The sequence below is a fragment of the Chelonoidis abingdonii genome, chromosome 2 (genome assembly GCF_003597395.2).
Source record: "Chelonoidis abingdonii isolate Lonesome George chromosome 2, CheloAbing_2.0, whole genome shotgun sequence".
NCBI lineage: Eukaryota > Metazoa > Chordata > Testudines > Testudinidae > Chelonoidis > Chelonoidis abingdonii.
The window spans coordinates 272,229,454-272,239,668 of NC_133770.1; positions in this window are offsets into that span (position 1 = coordinate 272,229,454).

Consider the following 10,215-nt stretch of genomic DNA (forward strand, 5'->3'; position numbering starts at 1 on the left):
ACATACAGTTTTGGGTGAAAAAATCAGCTAGCTAGGATTATGTATAGATTATGTGTTTGGATTCATGCATAATTACAAGGCATATTTATACCACAGTGTTGAATAGCGTATAACTATCTGGATACATGAGTAGATATGCTATGGTCATGAAGTTAAAATTCAGGGTGAAATAAATGTTTGTTCATGGGCTAGGGAAGGGTTCTAAGGTTTTCTTTGTCTTCTTTATTTCTCTTGCTAGCTCTCAGGTCCCATAAAGCTTACTGTTTCTTGCTCTCAGATAAGCAAAATAGCTGCATGACCTACATCACATGTGTATGAAGGTGATTGTTTTTCCAGGCAGTGGAAATAATTCACAAGGTATTTCTCTTTTCAGACATATTTTTTTTCTTGACTGTTCAGATTAGCAGGGTTGGTGGCAAAGTGCCACTAAATCAGAGAAAGTGAGGAAAAACTGCTTTATTTGATTCACATACTGAGAAAATAGCCTTAGAAACAGATCAATTATGATAAAACATTTTACTTCCATATGACTATAAACATTAGTTTTGCAAATATTGTGGAGTTAAGGCAGTGGGCAGAGACTGGATTATAGGGAGCAGACAACTATTCCTTGCACTCTTCAGATGGGGAAGAGGAGATGGTGGGGCACTAGAAGCAGATTGTGGGAAAGTTGAGGTATCTAGGGGACCCTGAGAGGAGTGTAGGAAGGATCCTGGGAAGGGAGAGGTTTACTACTGGTTGCCATCAGCTGCATTATCTCATGTCTCCATCCTGTCTCCCATTAATATCTGTCTCCTGGGTTGACCCCATTCTGTTTTCACATTAACTCCTGCTCCTCGATTAGCTCCTAGCTTTCCCTAAGTAACCGCTAATCTGACCTTTTCCCCTATAGTTCCTATTACTCCTTTCCTCTTAAGTTCCTCTACCTCTTCCCCCTTCTCCTCCTGTACTTCCTGTCATCTGCTTTCCCACCCCCAATTTTTCTTTCTGCCCTCCTCCCCCCCCCCCAGTAGACCCTTACCACCACCCTTGGGCACAACCTTCTCTTCACTGGGCTCCATGACTGGGGAGGATAGGAATAGAGAGCCTGCCCCCTGAAGAGGTGCCACAGTGGCTCCTGGTGGATGCCAAGATGAGCTGAAGACCAAGTCCCCTGAGGATGTGAACCTAGCTGAAGGCATGGCATGCTGCCAGTGGGTTTACAGAATTTCTTCAGCAGTTCCATGGGGAGTTGATAGGGAGCTAGAGCCTGGCAGCCCTGTGATTCTTTCCTCCCAAGTGTGCAGCTCCTTGGCAGCCTGGAATCCCAGGGGCTCTTGGGTCCCTGGCTTCAGGGCAACCAGTTAGGTGGACTGTCCCAGACCCAGTGCTTCCAGTAGCTGGGTGGAGTGCAGTAATTCTGTTTTGTGAAGAAGTTTGAAATTTTGTTTCAAACTGGAATGAAACAAAAATTCTAAGACTCAAAAGCCTTCATGAAATGGATTTACTGTTCTATCAGCTTTTGTTACTATGGTAAGACTCGCTATAGGGGGCTTCTGGTATCGTTTCTGGATTGTTATTGTAGTATATGGAGACAAAAAATACCCCCATGGAAAGGACATATTCTATTCTGGTACAGGTTCACATAGACAACTAATCAGCCTCCATCTTGTAAACTTTCACAGACACACAAACACAGACACATACGCTCCTACCCAGCCCCTGCTGGAGCATGCTCAGTACAACATGCTTAGGACAGCTAACAGTTAATTATGCTCACATTGGCCACCAGGTGGTAATAAGCATAACAAAAATACCTACAACATTATACTCTTCCCTCTTTAAAGTATCAGTAAGAGTAAATTTAAAACATTAACATTATGACAACAAAACAAAAGATCCTAACGAAGAGGTTGGGGTGGATTGCTCTAATCCTCAAACAATTACAGGGGATTATTCTTCCCTCTCTAGCATAGTTGCCTTATTACAAGTTGAGTTTGTCTCTAGATTTGGGAGATTCTGCATACAACTGCCTCTGCAAGCTTACCTTCCAAGTCTTCTGTAGTGGTTGCTACCACTACAATCACACTATTTCTGGATGTAGCAATGGAGTAGTCCAATGACTCAATAACATCTGGTACCTCATCGTCTGAATGAAAACTCTGTACAGGCACTGAAGATGAACCTGATTATGATGTCTGCAAATGTGCATGCAATCTGATAACTCCATGACCCAAGAATATGTTCCCACCCACAGCTACAATGCTGATAACCAGCAAAGGTCATTGCAAAATTTAAGAGCATATACTGCACTACCTACACTTTATGTTCTTGGTTATCCTTATATATCATAGTATAACTTTGTTGCTCTCTGATTTTTTTCTCACCTTTGCAGCTTCATCAAGGTGTAGAGAGTCCAACTGAGTTCTTAGTTTCCTTACCATTAAGAGTTCTGCAGGTGACTTTCCTGTTGTGGTGTCACATGAGACTGGAAAAGAAGACTGGCCAACTTGGCTTCTATGCTTCCATATGCCATCTACTTCATTCTCTCTTTTATAATTTGACCAACCCATTCTACTAGGCAATCTGGCCAGCTTGGCGCTTATGCCACCTTCTTCTTTCCCTCTTTCATGGTTTGCACAGCCACTAGACCATTTGGAGAAAAATGGCATGGCACAGATATAATGCGTTTGACGGTGGGTTTTCCTACATAAATTCCTGAACTACAGCACCAGTGAATTGTGTACCATTGTCACTCACTGCTGTCTGAGACAATCCAAAATGGAAAATGTAAGTCAAAGTGTATCAAGTGTAGATCTGAGTGTAAAAGAGGACCCTATGTGTGCCTCAATCCCTTTTGAATGAGCATCAATATTATTAAAAGACTTTCCCCATAAATGGACCAGAATAGTCTACATGAAACCTCACCCAGGGTTGCCAAGGCCACATCCATTGGTATAAAGGAACGTTCAGTGGAGTATGAGGGCTGGATTGGGACACACACTGTTGCACAAAAGTCTCAGTCTTCTGCTCCATTCCTGTCCACCACACAGAACTGTGTGAGAGCCTTTTCATGAGTATAATGCAAGGATGTACTTCATATAACAAGTTTAGCATGACCAGATCACTCAGGACCCTAATAATAAGCAGCCATCCTAGACATTTAAATATGCCTTTTGTATCCATTCTCTGCATTCAAGACAATAATGGGTCTCTTTCTCTTTTATTAGCGTGGGATCAATTAGCAAAGGGGACAGTATGGATGCTGTATGCTGAAGTACTTTTGGCAAGCTACCCAATAAAGGAAGTCTACTCAGAGCATGTGCATTACCCAAAGCTTTTCCAGGATTATAATTAAATGTATAGTCATACTATAATACGGTGAGCACTCATCTCTGAAATCTGGCTGATGCCATAGAAGGGTACAAGTTTGTGCTCACCAAACAGCCTTTTCAGAATGCATGTATGTGAATATATAACAACATGCTTTATAGATAAGAGTGGACCTTCTTTCCCTCAAAAACTACAGTTGGCCCTTCTCATTCTAGTTAGGATTTTTTTTTCCTGCTGGAGCTAATAACTTTGATTCATAACTGATGGGACGCTCAAATTCAGTGGGCTACTATCACTCCCACCCCTTGTAATGAGGTCTTACAAGCCAGTACTAAGTCTTTCTGGCTATCATAATGAATTAAAAGGTTTGATGACATCAACAATTTCTTAGCTTCTGCAAAAGCATTTTTTTTTACTCCACTGGCATTTTATCCCTTATTGTAACAGTTTGTGTAATGGAGTCAATATGGACACCAAGATGGGTAAATTTCACCACAATAATTTAGCAGGCCTAGGAAGGATTTCATTTCAGACCCTGACTTTAGTGATGGTGCTTCAGAAGTGGCCCGTACCTTCTCCTTTACTAGATATAAGCTGGTTGCATCAATTTTTGTGCCCCAGGTAAGTGACTTCAGCAGCATGAAAAATACACTGATCCCTCTTTAGAGGCACACTTGCATCAGCTAATTTTTGAAGTACCTGAGCCAAATATTGTAAGTGTTCTGACTCAGATCCCCCTTTGGGAGTGTTGATCATTAAATAGGGTTTAGAGCTATTATCCAGAAGGATTTGGAGGTTGGCATTAAGTTAAAGATTTTTAAATTGATTTTTCTGACTGTTTCCCCCATAGATAATATAGTGTACAGGTCTTCAGTCCTGGGACACAGCTATGTCTCTAACTTGACCACAAGGTTGCCTGTGAACCTTGTAGTCCCTGCATAGCCTCACTATACTCTCTGATTTCAATTGTGGAACAAGAGGAGCAGTCCAGTGTCAGGGCTGGATAGGCTCAGTAATACCATCTGCCTGTAATCATCCTGGTTCTTGGTCAACCTTCTGGTGTATGGTACTTGTCTTGGCTAAAGAAACATGATTTAGCATCTGGATCCATGTAATTTCTACCAGTGATGTCTATCGACGTACTGAGACCCTCCCTGAACCGCTCTGAATGTTTTTCAAGAAATGCTTCTACTCCAAGTGTATAGACACAGTCAATGTCTGCTGTAGCCTGTAGAGATGATGTTTGCTGTTGTCGATATAGAAATGTGCTGAAATGTAAGTAGGACAAGAAATGTGTTTCTTAAAAATAGGCTTGACAATAGTCAAGTGAGACCTGGTAAAATATGAGTGAATTGAAACAATTCAGAGGCAAATTGGAGATAAGTTAGGGCATAACCCTAGATCATATTGTAAATATGTTTTGGTCCAAACTTGTTTTTATGAGTGCTGTAAGGCAGTTGTGGTTCTCTCCACATCCATCAGGGAGGGAGCCCATGCTTTCTCATTGCAATGCTCCATTCTGGGGATATTAGCCAACAGTTAATAGGTCCAAGCCTGTAGTCCAGGCCAGGCAGTGATAAGTCTATAGGCTCCCTCAATCAGGGTGGTACCGTAATCAGTACATGGCTCTGGCTTGTGGTCAGGCAGAGCAGTAGTGAGTCTGTTTGCCCAGGGCCCTCACTCAGACCAGGGCAGCAATCAGCTAAGGGCTCTGGCCTGCAGTCAGGCAGAACAGTAGTAAATCTATCTGCCTGGAATCCTCACTCAGGATGGGGCAGAAATCAGGTACTGGCTCTGGCCTTCAGTCAAGTAGAGCAATACACCAGTCTAGGGGGGGTTAGCGCGCTGGCAAGAGACCTAGTCAAACCATCTGGGGTCCTAGCTTGGGTGAGCACCAGACCAATGCAGGCCTCCTGGCCAAAAGTGGAGTGGCAGAGGGTAGGGGGACACAGGCCCACCCACTCCACTGCATCCCAGCCCAGAGCCCTAAGAGTGGCAGAGTGGTCTACCACTGGGGTCAGCAGGGAAATCTGGCTGCAACACGCTGGCTGGCTTGCAATTAGTAACACAGCCAAACCCTATGTGGCTTCCCTAGGATCCTTCTTACATACCTAGTCATGGGGTACCTGGATTATTGTTTGCCTCACTGGGGTAAACGGCGAGTGGCAGCCCCAAAAACTCTTTGGTTGTCTGGCAGCTCTGGCAGTCCCTCTAGGTCTCTGGCACTGTAGTGGCGTCTGTCAGGTTCTGGGTTTTCGCAGTGGGGGTGGAGGAGACATCCTGCTTCTCTGGCAGCTCTCTCCTAACTGAGCTGAAAGGCTGGCCTTTTACATTTCCAATTCCTGTCCCACCCCTCCGCTTCTGGTGAGGTGGCTGTGGGTGTCCCAGTTCTGCCCACCAGAGGGGTGGTTGCGGTTCTCTCTCCATCCATCAGGGAGGGAGACCACACCCCCAGATATACTGCTTTATATAAAATATTAATGCTTTGAAAAATGCTATCTATATTGATAGGGCATTGATGCAGATGTTAATTAAGATGAGGCTTAATATTAAACAATCAATGAGAAAGTAGAAAATATTTAATTATGATAAAAAGATGAATTTAAAGCTAATGAATTAAGAGTAGTTATTATAACTGATTATAAAACAGTAGTAGACTGGCTTTCTATAGGCACTCCCATCCATCATCAAGGTATCATTGGAGAAGGTATGATACCCATCCTTGTCATTTAGGGACTGATCACTCAGTGGAGCTTTTAACAGAATCATAGAACCTTAGGACTGGAAGGGATCTTGAGAAGTCTTCTACTCCAGTCCTCTGCACAGGGGCCATGGGCAAGAGGCAAGGAGCAGAGCAGGCCTGGGGTGCAAAGCCATGGAAGGGAGCTTGGGGCAAGACGGGAAGTAGTAGGGCTCTGCGGACAATGAGGGGAGGGCAGGGGAGGCAGCAGAGGCCAGGAGACATGGGTGGGGAGCTTGGGGAGGCAGCAGGGGTCAGGGGCAATGGGACAATGGTGTGGCAGTGGGGACCAAGGGCACCAAAATACAAGTTCTTACAGAGCATCATTTTCCCTAAGGCCAGCCTGACCAAGCAGCCAGGACCAGTGCAGAGAACTGAGCCCCATGTTCCTGGATATGTTTGTTGGCTTCGATATATTTTGCAGAGAGATGTTGTGTGCTTTATACTGAGGCTTGGCAGAATTTGATTTTTATTCTTTGATAATTTTTTGATAATAGAATGGTTTATTTTTAAGTTTTTTTAAAAAATATTTGTCAGTTTAAATGTTCACAGTAATGCAAAATTATGGGTGTTAAGCATTTTTTTATATTGATATAAATTTGCACAGTTATGAGAAATTGTGGGAGTCAGACAATAATTATTTAATGACAGTAGATGTTGAGGTACAAAAACTTAGAGTTTAAAAGATGTTTATTTTGATGTGTTGAAATGTTATGCTTTAAGTTCTCAAGTAGCACTTTTCTTACTTTGCCTCGCTACACATTTTGAATATTATAGGGATGTGTGTGTGTGTGTGTATGTGTGTGCGCACGCGCACAGTGAAAGTGACATTTGTCTACTGTTACCGATATAAATCTAATCTTTCCAAACCTATTTATTCTCAATTAGTTTTTCAGTTGTCTTAAGCAACTAGTTTCTGGCAGCCTCTTCAGTGGTAGTTTAACAGTGATTGTTTTGTCAAAGGTGAAGCAAAATTGTATCCAACAGATTTGGGGATACTTGGAGTAGTCTTTTAAGTCAGGAAGCAGGCGAACAAGAGAGTTCTTGGGTACAGGTTTCACTGTACTGTATTTTTACTTACACTACGCACCTTAAATCAATATTTGATAGCATCTCTCTCTCTTGCAATATATATTATTCCTCTTAGTCTTGCCTTTGCCCCTTGAGTTCACCAGGATTGTAAAATTCCTTTGCGTACAACGCAAAAATATTGGACTATACCAAGGCTTCAGCCTTCAGTTTTTACCATTTGTGAATCCCAGCACAAAGAGGTTAAAGTATTAATAACATTTTTCATATATTCTGGAGAAATGTTATGACTATATTTTCCAATTCTGCTTAACGAGTTTTGGGTGCCATTTAGAAATTATGACCTTTACAATCCATATATCTGAAGCCTGATTTATTCTTCCCTGTGTAATAAAAACACACTTTTATGGACAACTATCTCTCATCTCTGTGAATATAACAACACTTAAAATTCATCCTTCACCTTTGTATCTTTTAACACTGAGCACAGTGTGTTCTGACACGTTGTAGATACCATCATTAACAAAAACATTTACACTTTGCAGTTCTGCAAAAGGTCTTGCTGCAATTATGGATCAATGTGTGGTAACTGCTCTGCAATTTGAAACAATACATGTAGTACTAAGGGCCCATTTCTTGAAGAAATGACTTAACCACTTTCCAAAGGATTTTTTTTTATCCAAGCCAATAGCTGTGAAATTTACTCCCGACTGTCTTTAAATAAACAAAAAAACCATATAACCCGGAACAGACATGAAAATATTCTCACATGCGTCAGGGAAAGGCTCAAAAACTGTTGCAATAAGTCTGATGACATAATAGCCTCTTTACACAAAAGGAACAGACAGTGCAGAGGATCATAGAGCAGCTGAGACTTGAAAAATTGGAAATATGATCAAGGGATAATCAAAACAAAATGGTATTCAAAGTGCAAAACCAGTTTGCCATTGAGGCTGATCTGAGCCGAGACCCACAGGCAATTTTACATCTGCTACAGCAGCTAAAAGAGATGTGGCCTTGGAAGAGTGGGTCAGGAAAGAGGATACTGTAAATGGGAAAAAAATCCATTCAGGGCATCCTGTTGAGCGGTTGGTAGGACATGGCTTTGGACCAGCTAGCCATCACACTCACGAGAAGCCTCGGAGGTTCAGTGACTCCTTCTCCCCTCCTTTGTCTTTCTTTCTTTCATTTTATCCTCCTACTGGGAACCTCTATCCCTCAGTCTCAGTTTCACTGGATTCCTCAATCTCTCTTTGCCTCTCCCTCCAGCTGTCATTGCAGCAGGTGTTCCCTTAGTGAATACACATTGCTTGTCCCTGGGATTTCTCCCTCCAGTGTTCCTCCCTCCATCACTTTTCTTCTTCTACCATCACACTTTCCTTCTTCTGGTCCTTCTAGCTTTTTTGGCAGTGAGGAGGGTCTTCTGGGATCCTTTACTCAGCCTCACACATCCTGAGATTAGGCTGCGTCAGACCAGTGCATTGATAATAGTCAGGAGGATCTGAGCAGTTGGTTATTTCTACAGGCCAGATCCCCCACAATTTACATCACTCACCACTGTCTAATCCCTTACAATCCCAATTTTTTCCTGCCCATAGATGTTTACCCCTTGTTCTCTGTTTCCCACTGACCTCTGCAAGATTTGCATAAGTCAGGAAGCTGATGCTTATGCTAAGGGCCAGCACTGACATCTTCATTCCCTCATTGTCAGGCAAGCTCAATGCTTGAAGCCAGCTAACTGCTTTCCTACTTTCTCTGCATTCAGTATCACAGACAGCAAACTGACAATGACAGAGATAGAAAAGGAGTGCTTAAAGATGATAAAGTCATTGTGGAGAAACTAAACAAATTCTTTACTTCAATCTTCAAGGCTGAGGGTGTTAGGGAGATTCCCAAACCTGAGCCAGTTTTTGTAGGTGACAAATCTGAGGAACTGTCACAGATTGAAGTGTCAGTAGAGGAGGTTTTGGAATTAATTGATAAACTTAACATTAACAAGTCACTGGGATGAGATGGCATTCACCCAAGAATTCTGAATGAACTCAAATGTGAAATTGCAGAACTATTAACTAGGATTTGTAACCTGTCCTTTAAATCGGCTTCTGTACCCAATGACTAGAAGATAGATAATGTAACACCAATATTTAAAAAGGGCTTTAGAGGTGATCCCCGCATTTACAAACCAATACATTTAACATCAGCACTGGGCAAATTACTCGAAACAATAGTAAAGAATAAAATTTTCAGATACATAGAAGAACATAACTTGTTGAGCAAAAGTCAACATGGTTTCTGTAAAGGGAAATCGTGTCTTACTAATCTATTAGAGTTTTTGAAGGGTCAAAAAACATGTGGACAAGGGGGATCCAGTGGACATAGTATACTTAGATTTCCAGAAAGCTTTGACTAAGTCCATCACCAAAGGGTCTTACGTAAATTAAGTTGTCATGGGATAAAAGGGAAAGTCCTTTCATGGATTTAGAACTGGTTAAAAGACAGGGAACAAAAGGTAGGAATTAATGGTAAATTCTCAGAATGGAGAGGGGTAACTAGTGGTGTTCCCCAAGGGTCAGTCCTAGGACCAATCCTATTCAACTTATTCATAAAAGTCCTAGCCTCTTTAATCTCTCCTCATATGGGACCTCTTCAGATCCCTAATCATTTAGTTGCCCTTCTCTAAACCTTCTAGTGTCAGTATATCTTTTTGAGATGAGGACACCACATCGGTACGCAGTATTCAAGATGTGGGCGTATATAAGGGCAATAATATGTTCTCTGTCTTATTTCTATCCCCTTTTTAGTGATTCCTAACATTCTGTTTGCTTTTTTGACCAACTCTGCACACTGCGTGGACATCTTCAGAGAATTATCCACAATGACTCCAAGATCTTTTTCCTGATTTTTGTAGCTAAATTAGCCCCCATCGTATTGTATGTATAGTTGGGTCATTTTTTCCAGTGTGCATTACTTTACATTTATCCACATTAAACTTCATTTGCCATTTGTTGCGTAATCATTTAGTTTTGTGAGCTCTTTTTGAAGTTCTTCACAGTCTGCTTTGGTCTTAAGTATCTTGAGCAGTTTAGTATCATCTGCAAACTTTGCACCTCACTTTTTATCCCTTTTCTAGATCA